Source organism: Alosa alosa, chromosome 3, assembly GCF_017589495.1.
Source record: "Alosa alosa isolate M-15738 ecotype Scorff River chromosome 3, AALO_Geno_1.1, whole genome shotgun sequence".
Classification (NCBI taxonomy): Eukaryota; Metazoa; Chordata; class Actinopteri; order Clupeiformes; family Clupeidae; genus Alosa; species Alosa alosa.
In genome coordinates, this window is record NC_063191.1 from 7,261,687 (window position 1) to 7,274,209 (window position 12,523).

Here is a 12,523-nt window from a genome sequence, read left to right on the forward strand (position 1 = left end):
ATACAGAACCACAATCATTCAATGTCCTGTCTAATTGCTGCTCCCAGGCCTCTTGAGTGCAGCTCCATAGAAAACCGCACGGTGAGACACACAGACACAGCTTTCATTGTGGTGCTGCCCACAGGTTTACGCGTGTTATCATCTATAGTCAAAGAGAATGCCATTATAGGAACTATTAATTTATTATTATTTGAATAGATTGGCATTAAGAAATTGCTTTTACACAGACCATGTCAGTGCTGGGTCCTTAGAATCATCCTACCCACCCCAATGGCGGCCCTGCCCTTAGGTATCAGAGTAAGATATGGATAGTAGGGGGTTAATAAGGGAAGTGAAGGGTGCTATTGGGTTTGTTGTTTATGTAACTGGGTAGGTAGATTGATTCAAAATGCTATGTTTGTGTTTATCATCTTTTTCAGATTGTATTATGTTATATTTTGTTTCTTCATCATGTCCTTTTAAGAAAGAATTTGGACAATGCGGAAATCTCCAGCCAAAGTGAGCACTTCTAGCATCATCCTCCTGCACTCTCAGAAAAGAAAACACAGAATTACCTTAAGAAATACAGTACAAAGACTGACTGATGGGGCAGGGCTGCCAACCACTTCCTCCTATGTATGGTTTTCTTTTGGACTACAGTTGTTCACAAGCTGATGATTACCATTATTGCCTTCTTCAGTGTAGGACTTTCTTCTATGGCAAAAAAGGTTCAGCTACAGTATCTGGGTTTGTGCGGAATTCTGCTGCATCTTACATGTAGAGGTAACATCCTTATAAGCATTGTGATTTTGCACTGCTTTTTTGATGCTTGGTCAGCAATATTGTCATTGCCAACATTGACAGTACATTCGGTGATTTACTGAAAAGGGACAGTATCACTGTCACATGTTATTATTAATGCTATTATATTGGTCATTACAGTTTAAGTGGAATCCATCAGCAAACATCTGAGGGAGAATGTTACGCTGCACTGTAACACATTTGGCAGGAATGTAGCAAAAACCAGATGGCTAAAGGGGCATCCAGGGGTTTACATATGGGCAGTTCCAGCGTTATGGATGTGACAACTGGACTCATATTGGTAAACAAAATGCCTTAGAGTGGGGACAACATTAGTATCATTGAATTAATTTGCATAACTTTTAATGCAACCTCTGTCCTCTGAATACTGAGAAATCCTCAAATTTCATATAATCAATTTCATCCTAAGAATACAAGGCATTTTATCAGCGTTATGGATGTGACATGAAATGGACACACTTTTGTGAGAGATTACAGGTTTTCTACAAACTCTGTGAATTTTGAAGGAAACTGCCGAAACTATGATATATGTACCATGAAGGAGACTTGAATGAACACAAAAAAGTGTGTTTTGAAACTATCGTCATTTTCGTAATGCATTATGTAGAAAAAAAACTGGCGTTATGGATGTGGTTTTCATAATGTTATGGATGTGACATGTCTGAACCAGTCCTCGACAAACTACATAAAACACATAATTAAGTAGTGAATTTTTATATGAAACAATTGAAATAGTAATCATGAAAAACTAGCGATGAAATTATTGCTTCCTCAGTGCCCAATAAGATCCACAGGAAGAATCAGGACAACAAGTCATTTAAAATATAAAAAATATATATATTTTTTTTTTTACCATCATCAATTTTGGTAAGTGATTCCCGGGTTACTGAAACACCAGGGAACACAGAATAACTAGCCCTACCTGAACCGTTGCACCCAAGATGACAAAATATTTATGGTATGTGCACACACACACACACATCCACACACACGCACACACACACACACACACGCACGCACGCACAGTTGCACACATACAGACAGGCAAGCACACACACACATAAACACATACAGACAGGCAAGCACACACACACACATGCACAAACACCCACCCACAAGAATGCAGACACATAAACGCACACACACAGGCACGCATACGCATGTGCGCATGGAAACACACACACGCACACACACACACACACACATAAACACACAAACACAGGCACGCATACGCACATGCACAGACACACACACACACACACACTCTTATAAACAAAAGCAAACTGACATTAGCACACACTCATTTACATGCACATGAGTTGCAAGAGTAGGAGATGGAGACAAATTGACAAGCGTGATTTATTTTTGCGAAGAGAATATGCAGGACTGAGAGGCGGTCATATTTTGTACCGCTGTGCGGTACATCTAGTCTATTGCTGCCGTTACTAATGTTACTCTGTGGGTATTAGCTACAGAGGACCTGACACTTCAAATGCTGGCATATCGCGTCATTTAAAATTAAACTGTGTTAAGCAGACGTGAGCGGCAGGCTGAACAGATCTGCAACAGAAAATAGGCTATGGCTTGGCTAATCACTGGAGGTATTTTTTAATATTATGTTTGTTTTGCTAATAGTTAGGCAAGGCCTCCTTGTGGTTTTGATCAACCTAATAATCTTTGAAATGTCAATTGTAGGCCTAAACACTAAGGTGAAATGCGTTGAAACTGACATGCCACTAGAACAGACGTTTTATCGGCTTTGAGGTATAACAAAGTCTCCAGTCTTGTAAATTCACATTATGTAACATCCATAAAGTCACATCCATAAGCACCATTAAAGGTTTTAAAAGTAAGAAAGGGGCACAATTTGGTCATCACACTTTACATTGATATAAATCAGCTTTGCACAGACACTGATGGACATTGTCGCATCAACACTGTATGTGTAGCATAAACTTTTCCTATAAAATGTTATGGATGTGACATGGCCATGGAACTTGCTGACTTTAAAACAAAAGCCTTACAAATGTAAGGAGTTGTGCTCTTAAAGTCAAGCTGAGCATAGACATTACTCTACCATTCCCTTGTCAATCTGGAATTTGTCAAATGACACAATTTGTTTGAACCTTGAACCTCTGCTTCATCTTTCAAGTGGAGGTAAGAGTCATTATTAACACTGCTATTTTACACTGCTCTCTTGAAGATTAGTCAACAGTATTGTCACTGTTAACTGTTAGGATCTTAATATAATTATCACATATAGTTATTAATGCTATTGTCTTTGATGTTACAGATAAAGTGGTTTCCATCAACACACCTCTGGGGGAGAATGTCACGCTGCACTGTAACACATCTGGAATGGATATATCAATAATCAAATGGGCAAAGGATGGGATCCAGGTGTTTGTATATAGCCCAGTATTGGAAGACAAAAAAGACAAAATCAAAACAAGCTTCACTTCAGAAAGGATGGGTGTTGATCCTTCTACTACGGTGCTGCATGTATCCGACGTCCTGGTCTCTGATGAGGGAATATACACATGTGAAGTATTAGGTTCTCAAGCCCAAAAGACAGAAACATGGAACTTGACCGTTACTTCAGGTAACTGCTCTTAGTCATTCCATATGCATTCCTGTACATTGAGCACATTGATGTAACATCAGTAATGATCCCTGCCTTATCACTCATAGTCTCACCAGATCCATCCCAATTGATCTACATCAGCACTGCTGCCATATCAGGGACAATCCTCATCATCATCTGTAGCATATTATGTATTTACAGGTAGGTGCTCTTTAATTCATTAGTATTTTATTTACTGGGAAATGTGTCAGGTCTATACAGTATAGGCCTTGTACCACAGCTTAATTGCTTTAATATCTACACTTTAAATGTACTATTGAAAGAGAAGCTGGAAGTAGAGGTGCTGAGGGGGCTACAGCACCCCCTCCAGGTGAGGGGCTGTAACTGTCAAACTGCTACCATTATCATCATCCTCCATGATGCATTAATCACTGATAACAAATTGAACCACTGTGCAATACGCAAAAATCATTAGTCTCAAACACTTATCATATATATGTATGTAGACATTAAAGTAACACTTTGCAGTGATGTACTAATAAGCTTGATGCCTGCTTTTATAGTTATGTTAATATCTCCATGTTCATTTTGATGGTACTGTACATGGTCACGTGAAGGACAGCTTAGTACCTTAAATCAAATACAACAAGAAATACCTTTAAGTATAGTTAAACAATCAGTGCATTTCAATTGATTAGTGCATTTAAACTTGGCAACATATTGTTACAACTATGTACACACTAATTAACCAAAACATTTCAAACAAATATTTAGTATTGGCATCTTTTAAACGGATTCAGTATTATAATTTTAAATGGAAAGGATATTTTGTTGAGTTTGTGACAATATCATCTTCTAACAGCTTTTCACCCCCTGACAACTTTGTTACAGCTCTAAATTTTCTAACCTGTACAAGCCTGCCATACGTGAAGCTGAAGATGTCTTGACGGAAGTGTTTTTCTCAGCTACGCAACAAGGCACCATTAGAAGTGAAGCTCCCCTGGATGTATGATGAATGAATTATTCGATTTCAAATAAAAATATGTCTTGTTACAGTTACATGTAATTACCATTCTATTCATTAGATTACTTGTTATGTAGAACCTGCTCTCAGTTACCACTAGATGGAGGCATTTCTCAAGAATGGCTCCTCCACATTATGTAAATGTGGCCGTATAAAGGTGGCCATACATTACTACACACAGACAATACAAAGTGGAAAGACAGCCAGACATCCCAGGGCCCATCCCTTGTAAACAATAAAGTTGTTTTAGCAGGACAAAAAAAATCAACATTGCAACTGCAGGGTTGTCAACGGTGCACTGCTGATATAGACTATGTGCTTGTAAGGGCTGTCACTTAAAAACAGAATATCAATATTGAAATCGATCTGACCAACCACTTTCAAAAACTAGATGTACCGCATAGCGGTACAAAATATGACCGCCGCTCAGTCCTGTACATCCGTTCCGCGAAAATAAATCACATTTCAATTTGTCTCCATATTTTACTCCATCCCCCACTCTTGAAACTTTTGTGTATGCTTGTTTGGTATGCCTGAGTGTATTATGTTAGGGCTGCACAGAAAGTAGCCTACTGGTGCTGAAAAGGTGAATAGATTGTAGAATAGCCAAAGAAGATGTAGCATTGTTATAAAACCTTTAAAATCTCTAAACAATCACAAGTAGGGCAGTTCATCACAGTTTATCTATTGCAACTGGATTGATGAAAGGTCACTTACACCTGTAGGCTACATTGTATTTGGGAAAAGCAAAAGGTATCAGCATAATGTTATTTATTTATTTATTTATTTATTTATTTTTTATGTATTTATAAACAAAAACATCTCTGTCAGTTCCATGCCGTTTTCAACAGCTATCAAAAACAAAGGTCATTTTTGGATGGATGGATTTTTTGTGAATGTTTCTTTTAGATGATGATTCCCGGGACACTGAAAGACCAGGGTACACGAAACTTGGTGGGCATGTAACCCCACATGGATAGCATGGAACCATCTTTTTTTCGTTTTGATCTGTAGCCCCCCCGCTGGACTGGACCCCTCGAAAGGAGGGTAGGGCAGACACAGTTTTCTGTGAATATCTCGAGAACCGTAGGGTTTAGGAGGACCATTTTTTTGTATGTTGATCTCAAGGGGCCATGTCAACCCATTCCATAACCACTCATTTCATGTATAGCGCCACCTAGTTAAACACAAAAAAGTAAAAATGAGGTGTTGTAATCGTAGGTATCTGTGACGTAACATAGTCAAAACTGCACGAAATTGGAAGTGTAGGATCATTATGACACCCTCTGTATGCACGCCAAGTTTCATGGAATTCGGTTCTTGGGGGGCCACACAATAAATTCATTTATGTTACTATACACCAACTGGCCTGTAGGTGGCCGAAGACAATTTTCTGTGACTATCTCGAGAACCGTAGGGCCTAGGAGGTCCACCTTTTTTATGTATGTTGGTCTTAAGGGGGCATGTCAACCCATCCCATTACCACTTATTTCATGTATAGCGCCACCTAGCAAAAAATTAAAAAACAAAAAATTAGGTGTTTTCATCACAATATCTCTGGCTGACAAGGTCAAAACTGCACAAAATTAAAAGTGTAGGATCATTATGACACCCTCCGAATGCATGCCAAGTTTTCTGTACTTTCGTTCATGGGGGGCCTTACAATAAAATAATTTATGTGTACATTTAGTGACGTACACCAACAAGGATTCCCGGGACACTGAAAGACCACAAAACTTGGTGGGCATGTAACCCCACATGGATAGCATGGAACCGTGGTTTTTCATTTTGATCTGTAGCCCCCCCGCTGGACTGGACCCCCCGAAAGGAGGGTAGGGCAGACACAGTTCTTTTCCGTATGTTTGCCTCCAGGGGTCATGTTAACCCATTTCATGTGCACACATGTGCACAAACAGATACACACACACATACATTCACAGTAATCATACGTATGACACATACTCACACAGTAGACATATGTATGCTTGCATGCACAGGCACATACGCAGGCACACACACAAGCACGACACACACACACACACACACTCCCACACACATAACATAACACAAACAATCAAGAATTTCTCAGAATTATGAACAGGCAAGATGGAGGTGGGGTTGTATAAAATGAATTTTACATGTGAAATATGATATACATATGAACTAATCATGTTTTGGTACTTGTTTTTTGGTACCAGTGAGAATTGAGTGTGGATAATGCAATTTAGTGAGACAGTGTGTGTGTGTGTGTGTGTGTGTGTGTGTGTGTGTGTGTGTGTGTGTGTGTGTGTGTGTGTGTTTGTGCTCTCATATCCACTGGCCTTTGAGACCACAACTACTCAGATCCTCAAAGTGAATGGACGTACTAGAAATAACAAAAGACCCTGAGCATCAGTTTTCACCACCAGACGAAGACCAGGGGAAAAGAAACCTGAAGCATGTGTTCATGAGCAAAGGGAGAATGATTTTGAAAATGCTCGCAGAGTGTAGCACACTTTTTATTTTCTGTAGCCAGAGTAGAAGATCAATACTCATGGAAAGCATCTTGTGTAAAACAGGTGGGACACAAATAGAATAGAATGCTCGTTTCTGTGTTACATCCGCTTGTGGTTTGATCATGGTGTGTGAAAAACAGACACACAAACTCTATCTCTACACACGGCGAGACAGCACAAATAGTATCTGTTCTGACCAGTTCAGTGCCAAAGGGAAAAGAAAAATGGGTGGTTTATCATTCTAATTATACCCAGGGTTAGGTGGCTGGTCTTGTCTTTGTCTCTCTCTCTCTCTCTTTCTCTCTCTATCCCTCTCTCTCTCATACACACACACAGACAAAGAGTACTGTTACTAAATTATGTATTATAATTATAAGCATTATTATTAGTATAATTGGTGGACTCTATGATGTCATTACTTTTTTTTTTTAACAAACCGAGGCCAGTTTCAAAACCCATCTCTGCCTAGTGTGACCTAAAAGTAGGCGAGTCTGAGGTTGCTATCATGCAGCACTAACCATTTTCTCACAGATGCAGAGATCAACTTCTCAACATGTCTAAACTTGTCTAAACACACATAAAGACACACGCATACAGGCACATGCACACACACAGGTATGCATGCACAGACTCACACGCATAAACACACACAGGCACGCACACAAGCACATGCACACACACACATAAACACAAGCACATACACACACACATGCACAAACACACATAAACACAAGCACGTACACACACACATGCACAAACACACATAAACACAAGCACGTACACACACACATGCACAAACACACATAAACACAAGCACGTACATGCACAAACTCTCTCTCTCTCCATCTCTCTCTCTGTCTCTCTCTCTCTCGATGTATTATTATCATCATTATTATTATTATTTCTACTACTGCTACTACTACTACTACTACTACTGCTACTATACTACTACTACTACTACTACTACTACTAAGCATTAGTCATATTTGTTATAACATGGATTTTTAATAAGAACAATAACAGTAGTTGATAAGTGAGTTGTAATTTAAACTGCTTCTGGATGCATCTTTATAGTGTTTCCTGTCTGTTACAGCACTGGCGCTTGAGGTTTGAGGTAGAGCAGGGGGGAGGGCATGAGGGGGCCTGCTGGTAAGTGCTCTAGTGGTCCGGTGGCTCAGATGCTATGCTGATTGTCACTTATAGAGAAACACAAGTGTGCCCTATCAAGCCTGGGGGTTGGACCATAGTAGTATGTCACTTATAGATCATGTCTAAACTTCAGCCAACTTTCCTTTTCTTTCTCTCTCAGTCTCCAGTCCCAGTCAGTGCCCACACCAGGCCACTGAGCCTGAGCGTTATAATGTGGGGTCAGATGTGAGGACTGTTATAATGTGGGGTCAGATGTGAGTTTGGGGCTGTTATAATGTGGGGTCAGATGTGAGGGCTGTTATAATGTGGGGTCAGATGTGAGGACTGTTATAATGTGGGGTCAGATGTGAGGACTGTTATAATGTGGGGTCAGATGTGAGTTTGGGGCTGTTATAATGTGGGGTCAGATGTGAGGACTGTTATAATGTGGGGTCAGATGTGAGGACTGTTATAATGTGGGGTCAGATGTGAGTTTGGGACTGTTATAATGTGGGGTCAGATGTGAGGACTGTTATAATGTGGGGTCAGATGTGAGGACTGTTATAATGTGGGGTCAGATGTTTTTTTTTTTCGTTTTCGTTTTTTTTCTTCAGTGATTTCGTATCACAAACACACATAAACACAAGCACGTACATGCACACATGCACAAACACACATAAACACAAGCACGTACACGCACACATGCACAAACACACATAAACACAAGCACGTACACGCACACATGCACAAACACACATAAACACAAGTACACGCAATACGCATACAAACATGCACAAAACACAAGCATTAAATCATATGCACAAACACATAAACACACATAAACACAAGCACGTACAAGCACACATGCACAAACACACATAAACACAAGCACGTACACGCACACATGCACAAACACACATAAACACAAGCACGTACACGCACACATGCACAAACACACATAAACACACATAAACACAAGCACGTACAAGCACACATGCACAAACACACATAAACACAAGCCACGCATAATTATCATTACACAATGCAAACACACATAAACACAAAGCATCGTGCCGCGCATTATTGCACAAACACACACATAAACACGAAGCATCGCATACACACATGCACAAACACACATAAACACAAGCACGTACACGCACACATGCACAAACACACATAAACACAAGCACGTACAAGCACACATGCACAAACACACATAAACACAAGCACGTACACGCACACATGCACAAACACACATAAACACAAGCACGCATAACTCCACACATGCACAAACACACATAAACACACATAAACACAAGCACGCATAAGCACACATGCACAAACACACATAAACATTGGGGCACGTACACAAACTCTCTCTCTCTCTCCATCTCTCTCTCTGTCTCTCTCTCTCGATGTATTATTATCATCATTATTATTATTATTACTATTATTACTACTACTAAGCATTAGTCATATTTGTTATAACATGGATTTTAATAAGAACAATAACTGTAGTGGATAAGTGAGTTGTAATTTAAACTGCTTCTGAATGCATCTTTATAGTGTTTCCTGTCTGTTACAGCACTGGCGCTTGAGGTTTGAGGTAGAGCAGGGGGGAGGGCATGAGGGGGCCTGCTGGTAAGTGCTCTAGTGGTCCGGTGGCTCAGATGCAATGCTGATTGTCACTTATAGAGAAACACAAGTGTGCCCTATCAAGCCTGGGGTTGGACCATAGTAGTATGTCACTTATAGATCATGTCTAAACTTCCCAGCCAACTTTCCTTTCTTTCCTCTCTCAGTCTCCAGTCCCAGTCAGTGCCCACACCAGGCCACTGAGCCCTGGCGGCGTTATAATGTTATAATGGGTCAGATGTGAGGACTGTTATAATGTGGGGTCAGATGTGAGTTTGGGGGCTGTTATAATGTGGGGTCAGATGTGAGGACTGTTATAATGTGGGGTCACTGTTATGGGGGTCAGATGTGAGTTTGGGGCTGTTATAATGTGGGTCAGATGTGAGGACTTATTATGTGAAGGTCAGATGTGAGTTTGGGGCTGTTATAATGTGGGGTCAGATGTGAGGACTGTTATAATGTGGGGTCAGATGTGAGTTTGGGGCTGTTATAATGTGGGGTCAGATGTGAGGACTGTTATAATGTGGGGTCAGATGTGAGGACTGTTATAATGTGGGGTCAGATGTGAGTTTGGGGCTGTTATAATGTGGGGTCAGATGTGAGTTTGGGGCTGTTATAATGTGGGGTCAGATGTGAGGACTGTTATAATGTGGGGTCAGATGTGAGTTTGGGGCTGTTATAATGTGGGGTCAGATGTGAGGACTGTTATAATGTGGGGTCAGATGTGAGGGCTGTTATAATGTGGGGTCAGATGTGAGTTTGGGGCTGTTATAATGTGGGGTCAGATGTGGGGCTGTTATAATGTGGGGGTCAGATGTGAGGCTGTTATAATGTGGGGTCAGATGTGAGGGGCTGTTATAATGTGGGGTCAGATGTGAGGACTGTTATAATGTGGGGTCAGATGTGAGTTTGGGGCTGTTATAATGTGGGGTCAGATGTGAGGACTGTTATAATGTGGGGTCAGATGTGAGGACTGTTATAATGTGGGGTCAGATGTGAGGACTGTTATAATGTGGGGTCAGATGTGAGGACTGTTATAATGTGGGGTCAGATGTGAGGACTGTTATAATGTGGGGTCAGATGTGAGGGCTGTTATAATGTGGGGTCAGATGTGAGGACTGTTATAATGTGGGGTCAGATGTGAGGACTGTTATAATGTGGGGTCAGATGTGAGTTTGGGGCTGTTATAATGTGGGGTCAGATGTGAGGGCTGTTATAATGTGGGGTCAGATGTGAGGGCTGTTATAATGTGGGGTCAGATGTTTTTTTTCTTCAGTGATTTCGTATCAATGATTCCCGGGACACTGAAAGACCGGGGTGCACGGAACTTGGTGGGCATGTAGCCCCAGAAGGAGGACACGGAATCATTGCTTTTTGTTTTGATCCGTCCCCCCCCACACACACCTGCCCGACTGGACCCCTAAAGGAGGGTAGGGTGGACACAGTTTTCTGTGAATATCTCGAGAATCGTAGGGCCTAGGAGTCCCATTTTTGGTATGTTGCTCTGAAGGAGCCATGCCAAGCCATCCCATAACCACTCTATAGTGCCACCTAGTTAAAACAAAAAAAGCAAAATGAGGTGTTGTAATCGTGAGGTATCTGTGACCTACATAGCCAAAAAAAATTTAAATTGGAGGTGTAGGATCATTACGATACCCTCTAAATGCAAGCCAAGTTTCATGGAATTTTGTAAATTAATTTATGTGTATACTGACTGTACACCAACTGGCCTGTAGATGGCCGAACACAGTTTTCTGAGAATATGTCAAGAAACGTATGGCCTAGGATGACCATTTTTTTGTATGTTGGCCTCCGGAGCCATGTCAATCCATCCCATATCCACTCATTTGATGTATAGCGTCACATAGTTAAAAATGAAAAAGCAAAAAACAATGCATAGTTGTGGGATCAAAAAATGCATGTTTTTCAAGAATATATGTGTACATTTAGTGACTGTACACTACACACACATTCATGAACACATGCAAACACACGCACATGATTCCAATACACACACACACACACACACAGGTGCCTTTTTACACCTTTTAATGTAATTGTTTGTAGATCTTTTAATATTTTCCAGCACCTTTTAGCAAAAAAGTGCCTGATGTCTGTGTGCCCTTTCCTTTTCCTCATAGTGTCTCTGTGAATAAAATCAAATCCTAGTTTCATTAACATAGTATCAGGGTTCTCAGATGAAACTACATTTATCAAACCAAAAATATGAAATAACAGAATGTAAAAAAATTACTAACCAATTAAAATCAAATTCAAATACTATGTACTATTTAGCCTAGGCTACTTGGCTCTTTTTATGTTTCCATCCACAGGTTTCACTGATGTTATGTAGGCTTAGCTACATCAGACCCTCTTGTGCATAATATAAAAACAACACAGGATCTATGCCAAACAAATTTCAAAAGGGCACAATAATTTATTCAAGATAAAATGAGAATGGACACCTAGGCTATGGAGTTCAGGGCTGCCAACTTTTCAAAAAACCTTGGAGTGAGATTTGGTGGGGCCAACCAAAATTTTGATTCGGAAATTTTTGTTTGGCTCATTCAGCATTATACCGTACAGTAAAAAAAACATACATCAGTGGTTCTCAGGTGTAGGGACCAGGCATGGACGGATTATGAACTTTTGGGCCCCTGGGCCCACATGTATTAAGGGCTCCCTACTAATTGTCGCATATGTGGAAGGGGGGTTTGGGGGTCTTCCCCCAGAATTTGTTTCATTTGTTTGATGTGATTTCCTGTATTCTGGTGCATTTTGGTAGCTTAGAAATCTAGACACACCCTAGCGGCAGCAAATTACATATGCTTCCAGGGCTAGTCTAGCAACTCT

General features: G+C 40.6%; 1 long non-coding RNA gene across 1 annotated transcript; it reads left to right on the plus strand.

Moving 5' to 3' along the window:
• Positions 1–8,030: 8,030 nt before the first annotated feature.
• Positions 8,031–10,967, plus strand: LOC125292562. Its single transcript, XR_007193222.1, has 3 exons — positions 8,031–8,605; positions 10,073–10,272; positions 10,520–10,967. It is a non-coding gene; the product is annotated as an uncharacterized LOC125292562 (long non-coding RNA).
• Positions 10,968–12,523: the final 1,556 nt, after the last annotated feature.